Source organism: Lepidothrix coronata, unplaced genomic scaffold, assembly GCF_001604755.1.
Source record: "Lepidothrix coronata isolate B3197 unplaced genomic scaffold, Lepidothrix_coronata-1.0 Scaffold56, whole genome shotgun sequence".
Taxonomy (NCBI): Eukaryota; Metazoa; Chordata; class Aves; order Passeriformes; family Pipridae; genus Lepidothrix; species Lepidothrix coronata.
This window is the reverse complement of record NW_016690236.1, coordinates 2,874,806-2,889,828: the sequence shown is the minus strand read 5'-3', so window position 1 is coordinate 2,889,828 and position 15,023 is coordinate 2,874,806.

Below are 15,023 nucleotides of genomic sequence, written 5' to 3'. Positions count from 1 at the left end.
TGCACCACTTAGCTTGGTGTCATCTGCAAATCAATAAGGGAGCACTCAATCCCAGTCTGCAATTGGTGAAGATATTAGTGATATTCAACAGTAGTAGTTAAAATATGGACCCTTGAGTGACACCATTTGTCCATCTGGACACTGAGCTGTTGACCGTCAAGCTATAGGTAACCATAGAATATCCAACCAATTCCTTATGCACTGAAAAGTCCACCCATCAAATCTATAACTCTCCAGTTTTGAGAGAAGGATATAGAGGACCGTGTTAAAGGTCTCACAGAAGTCCAGGGAGATGACATTTATAGCTCTTGTAAAATGAAAATCAATGCAGTAATGCATGGAAAATAAGTCAATGCGATGCATGCAGCTGCTCTCTTTCGAAACTTCCTTTTGGATTTTCTTAACCAGAAAGTGGTATGGAGCACTTTTTCAGACTGTATAGAAATGGTGTGGCTGAAAGGGGAAGTGTTCCTATCCAGGAAATCTGCAAGCTACTTAACCCTGTAGCACTCTGTAGAGACTTAATTATTAAAAGTCATTATGGACTGGTGGAGGATTAGAGATCTTCTCTGGAAAAATGCAGTTTTCCTGCAAAACATTTTGATCACCCTTACCTCTATAATGGCATTTCAAAGGAGATTAATCACTGGTTTTGACCTTTGAAAATATCTTCTCATGTCCTTGTTGGGGTTTTTATGTCTTTCCAATGCCTTTGTTAGTATTTCTTAACAAGTGCGAAAAGTTTGCTCTTAAAGACCTACATCTGATTGTTTTATTAGAATAAACTTGAGACATAACTTGCTAGCAAATACTTTTATTAGGGAAAAATGCCATGTGCTACAGAGTCAGTCTTCTAAATCTAAGGTACAAATTGGGCATAAATTTTAACAGGGAGAGAGATTAGTAACTGGAGAAACAGCAAAAGGAAATGAATTTTCTGTTTTTTGTTAACAAGGGTAGATGACTCTCTTTTCAAAGATGCATTTCAGCCAAACAAAAGTTTTTTGGTCAATAATGAGATAACTGGTGGGAAGTCACCACCCTGAGTCATACAAAAAGCGAGGCTAGTTTGAATGCTCATATCAGTGCTATGAATAATGTATATTAGTATCAGGAAGTTTTTGCTTCTGGCTTGCATACATTTCCCCTTTCAAAATCATCTTTTATTGTGCCATAGAAGACCTACTTTTGTTATACTGAGTAGTATTTCTCTTATCAGAAGTACTAGAACTTATCTTTTCAGTCAAAGTTTTTTCATATTTTTCAGTCAAAATTATTTTTCATTGGAAAAATGCTGCTTCAATATTTTTGATATTTTCAAGTTAAAATAATAATCAAAAACTTCAGTAAGTAAAGATCTTGGAATTACTTTTTATGAAATAAACCTGATTGCTTTTTATTTGTTTTTTTTTCCTTCTATTTTAAAAAATAGGAAATTCTAATTCTATTCCTATTTCTCTAAAATGGAATGCTGCCTGTTATCCTACTTGTTGCATTCTTGAAATGCACAGGTTTGTTATTACTTAAATACACTTTGGTATTGTAATTTGATCACATCTTGCAGTGAAGTATCTAGAATGGCAGCTTTCATTTCTTAAGGGACTTTTCCTATCCATCTGTCTCCAAAGAAAAACTTTGAAGTACAAACTGAGATGGTGGAGTTTGGGCATTTTCATTCGGTGAAACATTTTGTAATCTTAGATTTTTCTTCTGACCCCTTTGACAGGGAGTCAAAGATATCTATCTGAGTGTTCCCTTTCATTCAAGCTGTGATTTTAGTATTTTCAGCTCTCTCTGCTGAAGAGAGAAGAATTAATTGAATGTTCTCTACTTCATAGTGTGAATAAATCCTTAGTATAAACATGCCACAAGAGATCCAGTTAAGTCTGAGAGTTATGATTTTCAGTCATCCTGCTGCAGAGGTGAGGACCAAGTGAGAACCTGACTAGAAACTAAATTTCCAGGAGTGCTTGGCAATCTGCTATCGGCCTCATTTAGAAGGATTAATATGAGAAATGTAGTGAATCCAGCAGGTACGCTGAGTGAAAATGAGAGAGTAGCTGAATAAAAATTTACAAAAAGTAACATTTATGAAAACATCTCAGCATTTATGTATTCTCCCATACCTCTGTATTTAATCAGAAAATTCCTAATGCTTTCAAATATATGTTCTGAATTTTATATGGGCCTTTTTATTCATGCCTTGTTATTCTTATCAATCTTAAACTACTTTCAACATTTGCAACAGAGCAGAACATATTTGAGAGCACAAGTGTGAGTAGATGAACGCACACAAGCACAAGCACACACACACACACAAATATCTACAATATATGCACATACATATGTGTAAAACATTTATAAATACAAGGAAAAACAAAACTGTAGAGCCAAAGATAGGAGGATATGGGAGTGTAAACTTAAGGTACAGATAGAGACAGATTCACAGGTTTGATCTGAATTTAATGTAGAAAAAGGATTGAGTCCAGTGAATGTCCTGAAGACATATGCATCTTTGGCATGTAGGCTAGTATCTTGTTTGCAGGCGGAAAAATTCTTATGTGTGAAAAAGTCAAATTCTGAGCCATCAGCTGGTATTTAGTTATTGTGTTGTTTTTACAACCTCATTCTTGATTAGAATTTATTTTGAGAGGTTTTTATTTGATCTTTCAACATGCAGTCCAGACTCAACCAAATTTAGAATGAAGAAACTCCTACCCTAGGAATGCATATGCAGCCTTATGTTTGTGTGCTGCAAATTCTTCCTATTGAGTTCATTTTATACGTGATCATTTAATCATCCATTTCTATCTAGTCATTTTAGCAGATGGGAGAAAAGAAGTTGTTGAGCTTGAGGGTGTGCAGCTGTGCCAGTAGGTGAATGTCTGTTATTGAATAATTTCATCTGTAGCTTAGAGGTGCTTTTTTAGAAATTTATGTTTAATAGAGTTCAAAAATGTTCATTAGAAATTTTGTCAAAATGTTATCATCTGCAGAATAAAGATTAAAAATTGGGATTGTTAGTTGACTAAGTTGGCTAAGTTTCAACAAGTATAAGGGGATTTCTTTCAAATTGTCTGGTTAGAAATTTGCATCTGATACAAAGAGGCATCTCCAGAATGAGTGTTGATGAGAATCTTCCATACTAAAAGTATTCATTTAAAAATATACTTAAAGGCATTCATTACACGTGTTTTTTTCATATTTAACCAGTGTAGAAGAAAATATTTTTCAACAGAGAAAATTTTGATTTACTTTTACTTTTTTTTTAAATTTAGCTACTTTCTGTGTTATTGTCCCATTGTTTTGAGAAACACATTACAAAGTATTAAAATAATTAATATGAAGGGTCATCTGTATACTTTCAGAAGCTAAGTCATTTTGAATAAAGTCATCCCTCTTTCTGAATATAATGTTATTTAAATTCTTAGATTTTGAAAACTTAATTAGAATGATTAGACACATGAAAAGTACCTTTAAACTTGTTTAATTTACATGAGAACTAAATATTTTCAGCTTTTATCTATGTCACTCCCTTGTGGTTATTAGTCTTGACTCAATCTCTCTACAAGCACAACATTTAAATGCACTGTTATCACTTCTCTTACAATTGGAAAAGCCAGTGAACTCTCCATTGCAAAATAAAAAATAAATGAAATGCAGTAGTACAGCCCTACCCTAAAGGGCAGAGTTTGCCTCTGTCTGTGATATTTCAAAGGATCTTGAAATATCTGTGAACCTTGCCATTTCATAATACTTGCACCTCCTAATATAGCCCCAAAAAAATATCAAATTTGAAGACACTGTTTTGTTTTCTCAGGTCCTGGTGATTGTGGAACACTGCCTCTGCTCTTATGCCATTTGTCTTATAGCACTTCTTTAAATATTCAGTGTTTCTTATCAGTGAATGACTTTTGCCTAAAAACCTGCTAAACCAAAGAAGGTTTCCTCCTTCTTGCTTAAATATTTTTCTCCTTTTCTACTTTATTATGTATCCTATACACCATACACATTTTTCTGTCCTCCTATGCTAAGAAAGAGAACGGAATCTTACTAAACTGATTTTACACCTATCTCTTCATTACAAACATGAGGCATTCAGACTCAGAGCAGCTTTAATCTAGCTAATTTAATGTAACTAAAAAAACAAAATTATGTTACTGATTGAGGTCTGTGGGAATTCCTTGTACAGAGATGAATGATCTGTACTTTTAAAATTCTTGCAACAATTCCTCCCAAAATAAGAGAAATAAAAGCAGTATCCTACTTTCCTAGCCATACTGACCATAGCTCTGACTGTCACATTTTCATACAGATAACTCTTACTCTGTGGATTGTCTACCAATTTTAAAGGTAATGTCTTCGTGTGGCCAAACATATTATGCAGCATCTGCCGAATAATATATTCTATGAGCATCTTACAAGTGAGGACTTTCACACCTGCTCTAAAATCTCATTTTCTTTAATATGCTAGAGGTTGTTTTTGCTGCCATCCCCATCCACTTAATATCATGTTTGATAGATCTGAATTCTGGTGTCCTCTCCGGAAATATTGGTGCTAATGCAAGGTACTGTGGAGCAAGACATATAGTATAAAGCTCATGGGTATGAAAAATTAAACTACACCTTTTAAATATTATTATAAAACATATTACTTGTTTCTTTTATTTTCTGTTGAAATTTCACTGGGATTAAAAGATTTAATCTTTTTTAATACATTATGTATCACATAATTTAATCCATCTAATAATCTATGTAATGTAATCTCCACTAAAAATGTGGAGAGAACTGGAAATCAGCAATAGACATCTGGAGATATTGCTCTTCTTACATGCATCGTCAGGAGAAGGCAGAAGAAAGTACTTCAGTCCATAGTTTGTCTTTTTGTTCAGAAATTGAACATTGGAACATTAGTTAAATGAGGAAAAGCTTTACATCTTATCAAGTTATTATTCACTTTATTGTGGAAAATAGCAGAAGCCAAAAGGCACATCCAGGAGCATGTGATGCACAGCAGATCACATTGACAGATGCCATGCACCCTGAAAGGCACATTGAGGGGTGTGTGGAAACCCAACAGACACACCCAGGGGTTCAGGATGGTTCTGCTGGTGCTGTGCTGCTGGTGCTGTGCCAGTGGTGCTGGTAGTGCTGGTGGAAGTGCTGATGGTGACTCATCCTCTAGGCAGCTGCCTGTACCTTGCTGTTCCTCGGGTCTTGGCTCCTCTTTTTGCAGCCAGCAGCCAGCAACACCCTCCAAGTCCTGCCTGGCACAGCCCCTGCAGGGAGGCAAGGTGAAGGGAGGCAAGGCAGTGTAGTGGCCATTCCCACTGGGCCATGGAGTGGATTTGATGGTATTGGGGAGTAGGAGGGTGCAGGAGGGACCTGTGTCCTCCAGGAGCAGCAAAGATAAGGAGCTCTGGGACAATGGGCAGAATGAGCTGTGTCTAGAAGCCATCAGGGCAAGCAAAAGCTTTGGGGAGAAGGTATGTAAACCCAAAGATTTTAGAGTCCTCCTTTCAGGATTATATTACACACTAATGCCAAATAAGGTTTTTCCATGAATACTGTCTAATTCAGAACTGTTGAAAACTCTTTTATAATCTGATGTCAAGTTGGTGACAGTCCTTTTCTGGTTTTATGTGATGCTGCCACTGCCATTACCTTCTGTTTTGAGCCAATATCCTAAGTTTTGTTAGTTTGTGTACTGTAACTTTGAACAGGCAGAAGATGTCAGAGCCCAGATACCAACGTCAAGGTCTGATTCATCCTTTTCCCACCTGAGCCCTGAAAGTCATCAGACATCAGAAAGTGTTGATGTGCGAGTGTTGCAGAGCACATGTGAGCAATGGCTTCAAGTGCAAAAAAAGGTCAATGAGGACATCCCTGAGAAACCAACAAAAGCTTGTATCAGCAGCTGAGCAAAGCCAAAGTAAAAGCTAGCAGGCTGGAAAAGGACATGCAGCAACTGAAAAAAAGCCTTCTGGGAAGAGGCATTGACTTTAGATATATGGCAGAAAGAGAGTTATGTCAGGCCCAGAGGCAGACAAAGAAGCATAATGCTTTGCACTTTGAGAAAGTTCAAGAGAGAAAAGATGACATCATGAAGGCAGAAGGGCTGCAGCAACTGACCTAGCTCCACAATTAAACTCTTGGGGGGAACCCGCCACCCAGAACCCCAACCCAGGGTGCTCCACAAAATCCTCCCAATCCCATATCATCTGCCTCCACCCCAATATAGGCCTGGTCCCTGCACATCCATACCCTGGGGTGTCTTCCCCCAAAAATACCACAACTCTCCCCCCAACAATCCCCTGGAGGGTGCCTGCAGCCCCTCCCTCCTCAAAATGTCCTTGAATCCCTCAGACCCACACTTCACTGCCCTGGGAGGGTGTGCCCAAACTCCTCAGTTTCCCCCCTTCCAGACCCACATCCATCACCTCCTCCCCCTAGACTGCCTTCCCCAGATGCTGTCCAGACAGGTGAGGAATTCATAGATGCTGCTAGTGGGGGCACAGCTGAACACCACCAGGCTGTACTGGGTATCCCAATACTACTCTGGGGGAGCTGTCACCACAAACCCCCTTCCTCCTCTTCCTTCCTAAGGCATCCCTACCCACATCACCCCCAAAGTTGGTCTCTGCTAGTGGACCCTTGTTGAACTACCTGATGGTGGGCAGACTTGCATTTTTTACTAGAGAAGATAGAAGCTACTGAATATTTTCAGAGTGTCTCTGTTCACTGCTGCACAGTGGAGTTTCCTTGGTTTACTATTTTTGCCAATCTCATGCTGGCAGATTGACCTTAACTAACACTGCTTTACAGTCATTTAAGTAATTTTTGGCTGCTCTTGGAAAGACATAATAGTATGGAAGTATATTTTTTTCTGTAAGAACATTGTTCAGTGATAAGTGCTTTCATATATAAAAGGGTGAAATGACTACAGGAATAATTATATCTTTATTAAAAAATATTTCTATTACATACTTCATTTTTAAAGTAGATTATCACCTATAAACAGGAGTAAGCAGAGAATCACAACAAAAAAAATCTTTTGGCAGCATACGATGCTGCTAACATTTTCTGAAGAGATACTGCTTTAAATCTTTACAACTTTATTATTCCTCATTTATTAGAGTGTGATATCTTGTGCAATGAAACAGAATATGATTAGGAAGTTTGATATTCTGATTTTTTACAGTGTTACATTTTAGGTACAGCAGGTAGCTGCTTCTGACATATGCAACTTCTTGGATATCCACCAGAGGAAAATTGCTTCTAGTTGAAACAATCAACCACACTGAATCTAATGTACCTTGAGAGTTAGTTATGAAAGTCAGTGATTTAAAGGCCATTCAGCTGTAAACTAATGGTTTCTACAGTGGGATGACAGAAGCATCGACACAGAAATCACTAAGAGAGAGCAGAGGAAACATGTGCATATAGAAAAACATTTCAAACCCTGCTTGTCATCCTTTTTTTTTCTCCTATTGATCAAATGATGTGCATTGTTTTGAGCTGAAGTATCACGGTTTAGGACATACAAATGGAAGCTAGATGTTCTGAAGAACTTTTCAAGATTGTAGGATTGAAAATTAAATAATTTTTTTTTTTTTTAATATGTAGAAGAGGAGAGAAGAATATTGCTCCTGGGTAGCAGTAATCAGTTGGCCTACCTTTTTTCAGAGGAACCCAGTTTTAAGTGTGTTCTCCCATGATATTTTTCTCATTCATTTCTAACATGATCAAGAATGAAGAGCAGCCAAAGGAGATAATTTATGCCACCTGTATACTTCCAAATAAAGGAAAACAGAGAGAAATCTGTATTTTTTTTTCTAGACTATCTTAAAAGAGGGTCTTTTCTTTGGAACTGTTCTTACCCTGTTTCAGTTACATTGCCATTTGAATTTAATTGTTGCTTAAAGATGCTTGATGGTAATTCAGAAAATTTTGACATTCAGGATTTTCAGTATAAAATTCCGCTCTACCTAATTGGAGTGCTCTTCTTTAGGATCCATTAATTATGATTTCTTCTTGCTAATCTACTGAAACCTAAATAGACTTAAAGAGTAACTGACATTTAAAAGTAGCTTTAATTTGATTTTTTTTCAGTTTTGACAGATAAGTTAATGGTACTTATGTTCCTCTTGCGTGCATCAGTCTCAGAAAGTTCAAATATTCTTTAGCTCTGATGAATGTAGAGATCTTATTTATTACTTCAGTGCCATTCCTTCCTATATCCCCTTTCTCTGTTTCAAAGATTGAAGTACAAGTAAAGAAGTAATTGAAAACATTATGGCCTTCTTTGTGTGTTCATATTGATCATCAAAATTTTCTCAGCTTTCCTATTAAAGATATATATTTTTAAATTTTATTTTATTTTAAACTTATATCCTAATGAGAACATCTGATTTAATTGAAATAGGAACATTACCATTAAGATCATACCATACCAATTAAGCATTGTTTGCCTCATAATTGATGTCAGTGGATCTGCATTCTGTGCAGTATAGTACAAGTCCTGACAGTGTGCTGAAATGATTCTCACAGGGGTAAAAAGGCAGGATTATCCTATGAAAAGTAAAGGTTGGATGTCTAAGCTAAATGCTAAAACAAGATCTTGGTCAATAGGGGAAAGCCCCACCAAAATTGTCAGTTATGAATTTGACTAAATTGGAGAAACTTCAAATGCACTGTAACTATGTCCTGACTGTGTCTTGGGATGCAATCTGTATCCTGGTTTTTGTACCCTGTTGTCCCTCCTGCCTGGCTGCATGAGTAGAAGGGAATGGGATAGTGGTGTGCATCAGTAAATTCCTCAGTCTAGTTTTCTGGGAGCAAGAACTGAAGGTTGAACTCTTCTCTGAGTTTAAATACAACTAGGATGCTTCCTAGCAAAAGAAAACGATAATTTCTTAAGAATGTCTTGAAGAGTGATACATATTTTCCACTGAACCCCAAAGCAATCTAAATGTATTCACATGTTAAGGTGGGAGGATATAGGTGAAACACAGTGCATTCATTGGAGTAGCACTTAATGAGAAGGTACGGCCTAGAGTATACCCGACACAAGTGTCGTGGTTCACAATGATGCAAGGCTTTCATTAGTTCACAGTACAGCATCTAATACCAGTACGATGCTTTATTTTTGTTTATCAAACCTGTTACTCACAGTGTGAAAATTACTGATAATCTAGGCAAAACAAAACCTAATATATGAACAAAAAGTAAGCTAGACATTATTTTTATAAGAAAAGCAAAAAAACCCCTAATCATTCATACATCTATCTAATGCATTAGAGAACATAGTAACATCTATGAAAAGTGAGTACAAAGCTACAGGTGAGGTCAGCAAATTCTGAAAGACAAATGTATTTTTATTTTCTAACATTTTAGTATCTCTGTAGGTAAAATCAATATAATCACAGTAATCTGTCTCATCAGGTGGAGCAATTTAATAGATAAAAGTAATGAGATCATATTGTTAGTATTTTTTTAAAAAGCTACCACTGTTTGTTTATCAGAGCTGGATTTGCTACTGCCTTGGATTTGTCTGAAAGTGTTTTTTGTTTTTTTCTGGGTGCTTGAGGTAATCTTATCTCACTGGACGCAGAGGTGGAGATATTTCTTTCACAGTATAGAGCAACCATGCATGGTGTCCTGCAGTTCTTAGTGTCAAGGGAAGAAACCAAAAAAACTTGGAAGCTTACTTAAAAAGGCCTTCATAATGACCCTGTAGCCTCAGGGACCCGTAGACTATCTTTAGACCTAAAAAGGTTTGAAGCTTGAGGAAAGTTTTGAGGAAGCTTTGGGAGATTGCCAGGAAGAGGACACTACAGAAAGGCGACCTTAAACATCTGCGTTAAAATTAACGGGCAGAAATGACCAAGGCATTTTATGCTACTTAGAAGACCTGGAGGAGTGGGGCAGCTTGAAGCATTCTAGGTATAGTCTATGGAGAAAATCACAGTGCTCAGATAGAGTCACATATACAGGTAGATCCATTTGTTCTGGGAGATATGGGCACAGTGCACTGGACTTCAGTACCTTACTTGACAAGAAGATACTGATTAAATCTAACATGTTTCTACTGGTACAGCTTCAAAAAGATTTTATTAACTGTGAAATATATTTTAATGAATGCAGAAAAATTATCTAAACAATGTAAATGCATTTTTTAAAGTTATGCATTCTTATTCATATAATTTAGTATTTCTGCTGTACAAATTACAACTAACTAATCTGTAACTGCTTTTGTTTAGTAAGTTAAGCATGGTTTAACAGCAGTACTGAATCCTGAAGCAAAGGTTTTGTGGGTAGCCAAATGACTACTTCTTGATATAAACACATAAAAATAATGACAACTGACATACCAAGAAGCTCTGCTGAAGATTTACATGATTATAAAAATAAAATTTTTCATTTCTCAAATGGTGAAAAAGAGAAAGTTCCAACATCATGTGACATAGTGACATTTCAAAATCAATTTGCAAATTCAGTGGAGTTTTAAATGTGGGAAGAATTACAGAAACTATGAACTAGAACTATGTACACCTCCTTTAAGACTTCAGAAGTGTTCTGAAGAACTGCATGGACTCCTTTATCTTCAACTAATTTATCTTTATTTTATTTGTTGCTTATTTGCTGCTTCTGTTACAAGCTAGTTCAGAAGTAAATAATGCTTATTCTTGAAGAAAATGTGACTAAGAGATCTCCTGAAGCTCTTTTGCTGATATTGCAAATTTTCCATTGCTAGGTATACACATTATCAGCAAATAAGTTGGAAGGAGATATTTAAGCTTGTTACTGAACCAAGGTGATCTCAAAGAACTTCATTACTAAACAAAATTAACACTTGCACTTCAGATTCCCATATCTTGATGCAAAATTTCACTGGAATGCAAAAATTATATTTATTGCAATATTGTTTGATAAGTATTCTTCAGGTTTAAATTTTCCTCAAAGGTTTCATAAAAATGCTGTCTTATATTTCCACTATCAGCTAACATCTGTTAATAAGGACAGGAAAAAAATAATCAGAAGTATTATGCTTTGTTTTTCCTTGGCACAGTTCAAACAATAGACAACACAGAAAAGACTTTTATAGAAAAAGAAGTATGTTCTGCCAAACAAATCACAGTGGGCACTTTAAGCAAATTTAGCGAGTAGGTAGAATAAATATGGTGCTACACTATACATATTTTATGAGACCGCAGGCCCTTACATATTTTTTCATAAATTTTTAAACCTGTGCAATTTTCCACTCCAATAACTTAAAATGAAAAATGCTTTACCTTTATAAAAAATTAGTTAAAGGACTGAAAACCACTTATGAATAAAGAAGCTTTGTTTCAAAGAAAATAGATTTTTTAAAGTGAAAATCCTATTTATATAATTTTGCTAAATGCCTGAAGTAAAAAAGTGCATAAGTAATTGAGAAGAGCAAATTGCACTGGGTTGGTTAGTAAATTACAGTGATGTTTTAAAAAAGGCTCCCCACTGGTGACAAAACTATTTAGGCAGTAGCCATCAAAGTAGTGTTATAGATAAAACAGAGCACATCAAGGCTTTCACTGATGAAACATAATAGAATTCAGCTTTTCAGTGAAAATGGGCTGAATTGGTTGCCTAATGTCCTCCAATAATGCGAAGGAGTTTTATTTGTTTCTAACTTCCAGTACTCATCCTGGACATCTTTTCTGATGGGATTACTTTTGAGGAAGCACATTCTATTTGTTCAGAATAAATTCAAAACTGTGACAGAAGTGGACCAATGGTAATAATTTACTTATGTAGAAGGTTTTATAATAAATCTATTCTTGATCACTTAGAGATATTATGTTTCAGATTTCTTATGGTGGTGAAAAATGAGAAATTAAAACTTTTTCTAATTTAGTCATGAATTCTCAAACTTTTGATTCCCGAAAGCAAACCAAAGCTAGATGTTTGTTTTCTCTTGTGAGACTAACTTCACAGTTCACAGTTGTTAATAACTGTTGTCTTTTCCTTCTGGGACAAAATGGCATATATCACTAGTTGTTTAGACACATATGTCAAAAGATTATCCTAACTTTGAAGGAAACTGTGATTTAATATTTTTACAAATATATAAATAACTCATTCCAGGGAGAGTGAAAGCATCCTGTTGGGACATTCAGTCTTAAAATATATTGTAGAATAGTGACTGAAGATATCTGAGATGTTTTAAATGATCATGTATGCATCATAGTTCTAATAAGTTGTGGACTTGTCTAAGGTCTAATATAATGTTGCAAATTGCACTCAGTCATGAAACCTGATTTTTCAGACATACCCCACATTGTGCGTCAGGTCCGACATTGAATCCCATTTGTGCATTGTGGTTTATAATAAGAAAATCTTAGAAACTACTACTTGACCAAAAGTAATAAATTATTAAAATAATTTATTTTGTTGCTGCGATAGATACTCTATGTGCAAAAGGTTAGCTATGAAAAATTATCAATGGTAGATTAATAAAATAACACATGAACTGATGGAGTGGTGAAAGCAACAACAGTTGATGTTCTTATTGAATATGTGCTTGTATTTTAAAACTAAGCATTATTATCAAAATATAAAAAGTGTATAATGGAACAATATAGTTAGGAGAACAGAAAAATTATCCAAGAGAAAATAATGATTGTTTCAAAATTGTGGGCATCTTAAATCTGGAAGTTGATGTTTGTTTATTATTTATGTGGTCATAAAGCATTAGGAGTTCTTGCTACTGACTGGGGCCTTTCATGCCAAACTGTATGGAAGCAGAGGGTTGGTATGTGAAACTATAGAGATTCTAGAGGACATGGGATCAATCAGCAGAGGTTAGCTAAGTAAGTAATTGTTAGTACAATGCAGACTAAGTTAGTGCAGGTGTTACAAAACTGAATGTTTAAGTAAAATTAAAGGGAGAATAATTGGTTAGTTATAGCAGTATGAGAGAAAGCACAGAAGTGTTTGCTAGAAAATTTAGAATCATTTAATAATTTAGATTGGAGGGAGCGTTATGAAGTAATTCCAAAAGGTCCTGAAGGGTCTGTTCTTTCAGAGTAAAGACGCATAACCTATGTTCAGTGTAAAAAAAATTATACAAGTTGCTGAAAGGATGTAAACAAACAGGGCCAAGCCAACTAGAAAATTAGGTATACTAAAGCAGTCTGAAAAGATAGGAGAGTATTAATTCAGTGTTTGTCAGTACCATAAAATTGGGTGCCGCAGTTTTTGAGGTCTGACACGAAGCCAGGTTGAGAGTGCAGGTTGGGCAGGTGGACGAGGAGAGCCATGCGCTAGAGGTACTGTACAAAAAAGCCTCAGTCAGCACTGATTGCCAAAGGATTAGCCTAGGTGTCGAAGAGTGACATTGCAAATAGTGGCTGGAAAAAGATTAGGAATTACTGAAGGGTTTGCAAGAGCACTGCTTACTCATATTCACATTTAGCTGATGACTAAACCTCTGTGAGGAGGTCTTAGAGGCAGAGAGTAAGATTTCAGTTTAGAAGAGACATGAAGATCCTTGAGTTTCTGTCCTAAAGGTGGTGTCTAGTTTGTTGTGATGAATGGGATTGTAAGAGATGCTCTGCTAACACAGGACCTAGTTATACATTAGCAAGATTACAATTAACCTCTTCTTTAGGTTATGTCATTCTGACAAATGGTCATATAAACTCTATTTTTTACATTAAATTCCTATGTATTTTCACACAAAGACTTCCATGATCTGTATGTCAAAATTTTTTTTCATTGTGAAATAGATTTTTTAGCTCTTAAATGATACCAGACTTATTTCATTACATCAATCATACAGTAAGATACAGCAATAATTTCCAAACTGCATAGAACTTACTGTTTATTAAAGTCAGAAAATTTTTCTGAGGTTTACTTTGAATATCTATTGCTAAATATTCACTAGTGAACAACAGAATACTTGCTAAGTATCACTATTTAAATAAGAAACAAACAAAAAAGGGGTTTGGAAGGTCACTTAACAGATATTAAAGCAGACTTGAAATTGAAAATCTGCCCCACTACCTAATATATGACTGAAATGCATTTGGGGACCTTTAAACCCTTTATTGATTTTTTGGTACTTTGAGAAGTACTAAAACACTTTAAAGCCTTGTTTTAAGTAACCATATATGACTCACAATATCAACAAAAATAAAAAGTTTTTAGAAGAGCCAACTATTTTTGGATGACCCTAGAATGTTGTCGTGATGATTAAAGGAGTTGAAACAGTACCTCACAGCATTTTGGTTGAAAATACATTTTTTTTAAAAATAGTATCAGTTTCCTTGTGCCAGTGGGCTTTAACTTATATCATTGAAAGCTTGTATGTAAAAAATGCATGGTAATTGGAATCTGGGCTGTTCCAGAAGGTATTTTAGTAAACTCTAATTGTTATTTTTTGCCATTGTTCATTTTAGCAATTTTTATCTGTGGTCCTTTACCTAGGAGTTAAAATCTTTTTTTGCCTTATTATCACTAGAAAATTGTATAGCTTGTTATTTTTTACATTTGCAAAGTGCACTGCCCAGTAGAGCATCTCAAAAATATTTGTTTAATGCAAACAGAACAGGGCAGCCTAAACCATTAATTACATGAGTAATTTAGGTATTTACCTAATAGAAGGGCCTGATGGTAGAATCATTCACTTCAGAGAAGAAAATTACATTGACAAAAGCAAATATTCAGTTGCTTATAAACTGTTATTCTCAATACTTGGTTCTCTTGTTTGTTCACTCCTGCATTTAGTTTCTTTCTTGTGTTTGCGATATGCTTGGATTTTTGTTTGTTTCATTTTATAGTCTTTTTACATCAAAGCGGTTTGTCTGAACTGTATATTGAGAATAAGTAGTGATTTCACAAATGAAATTGCTTCTCTAAATATAATAATTTTGTTATTGCCGTCCACAGCTGGTAATTTAAGTGTGCACATTAGCAACTATCACAGTATGTTCTATGCAGCTGCCTACTTGGGTCTCCAGTCATCCACTTGAACTGTGCTG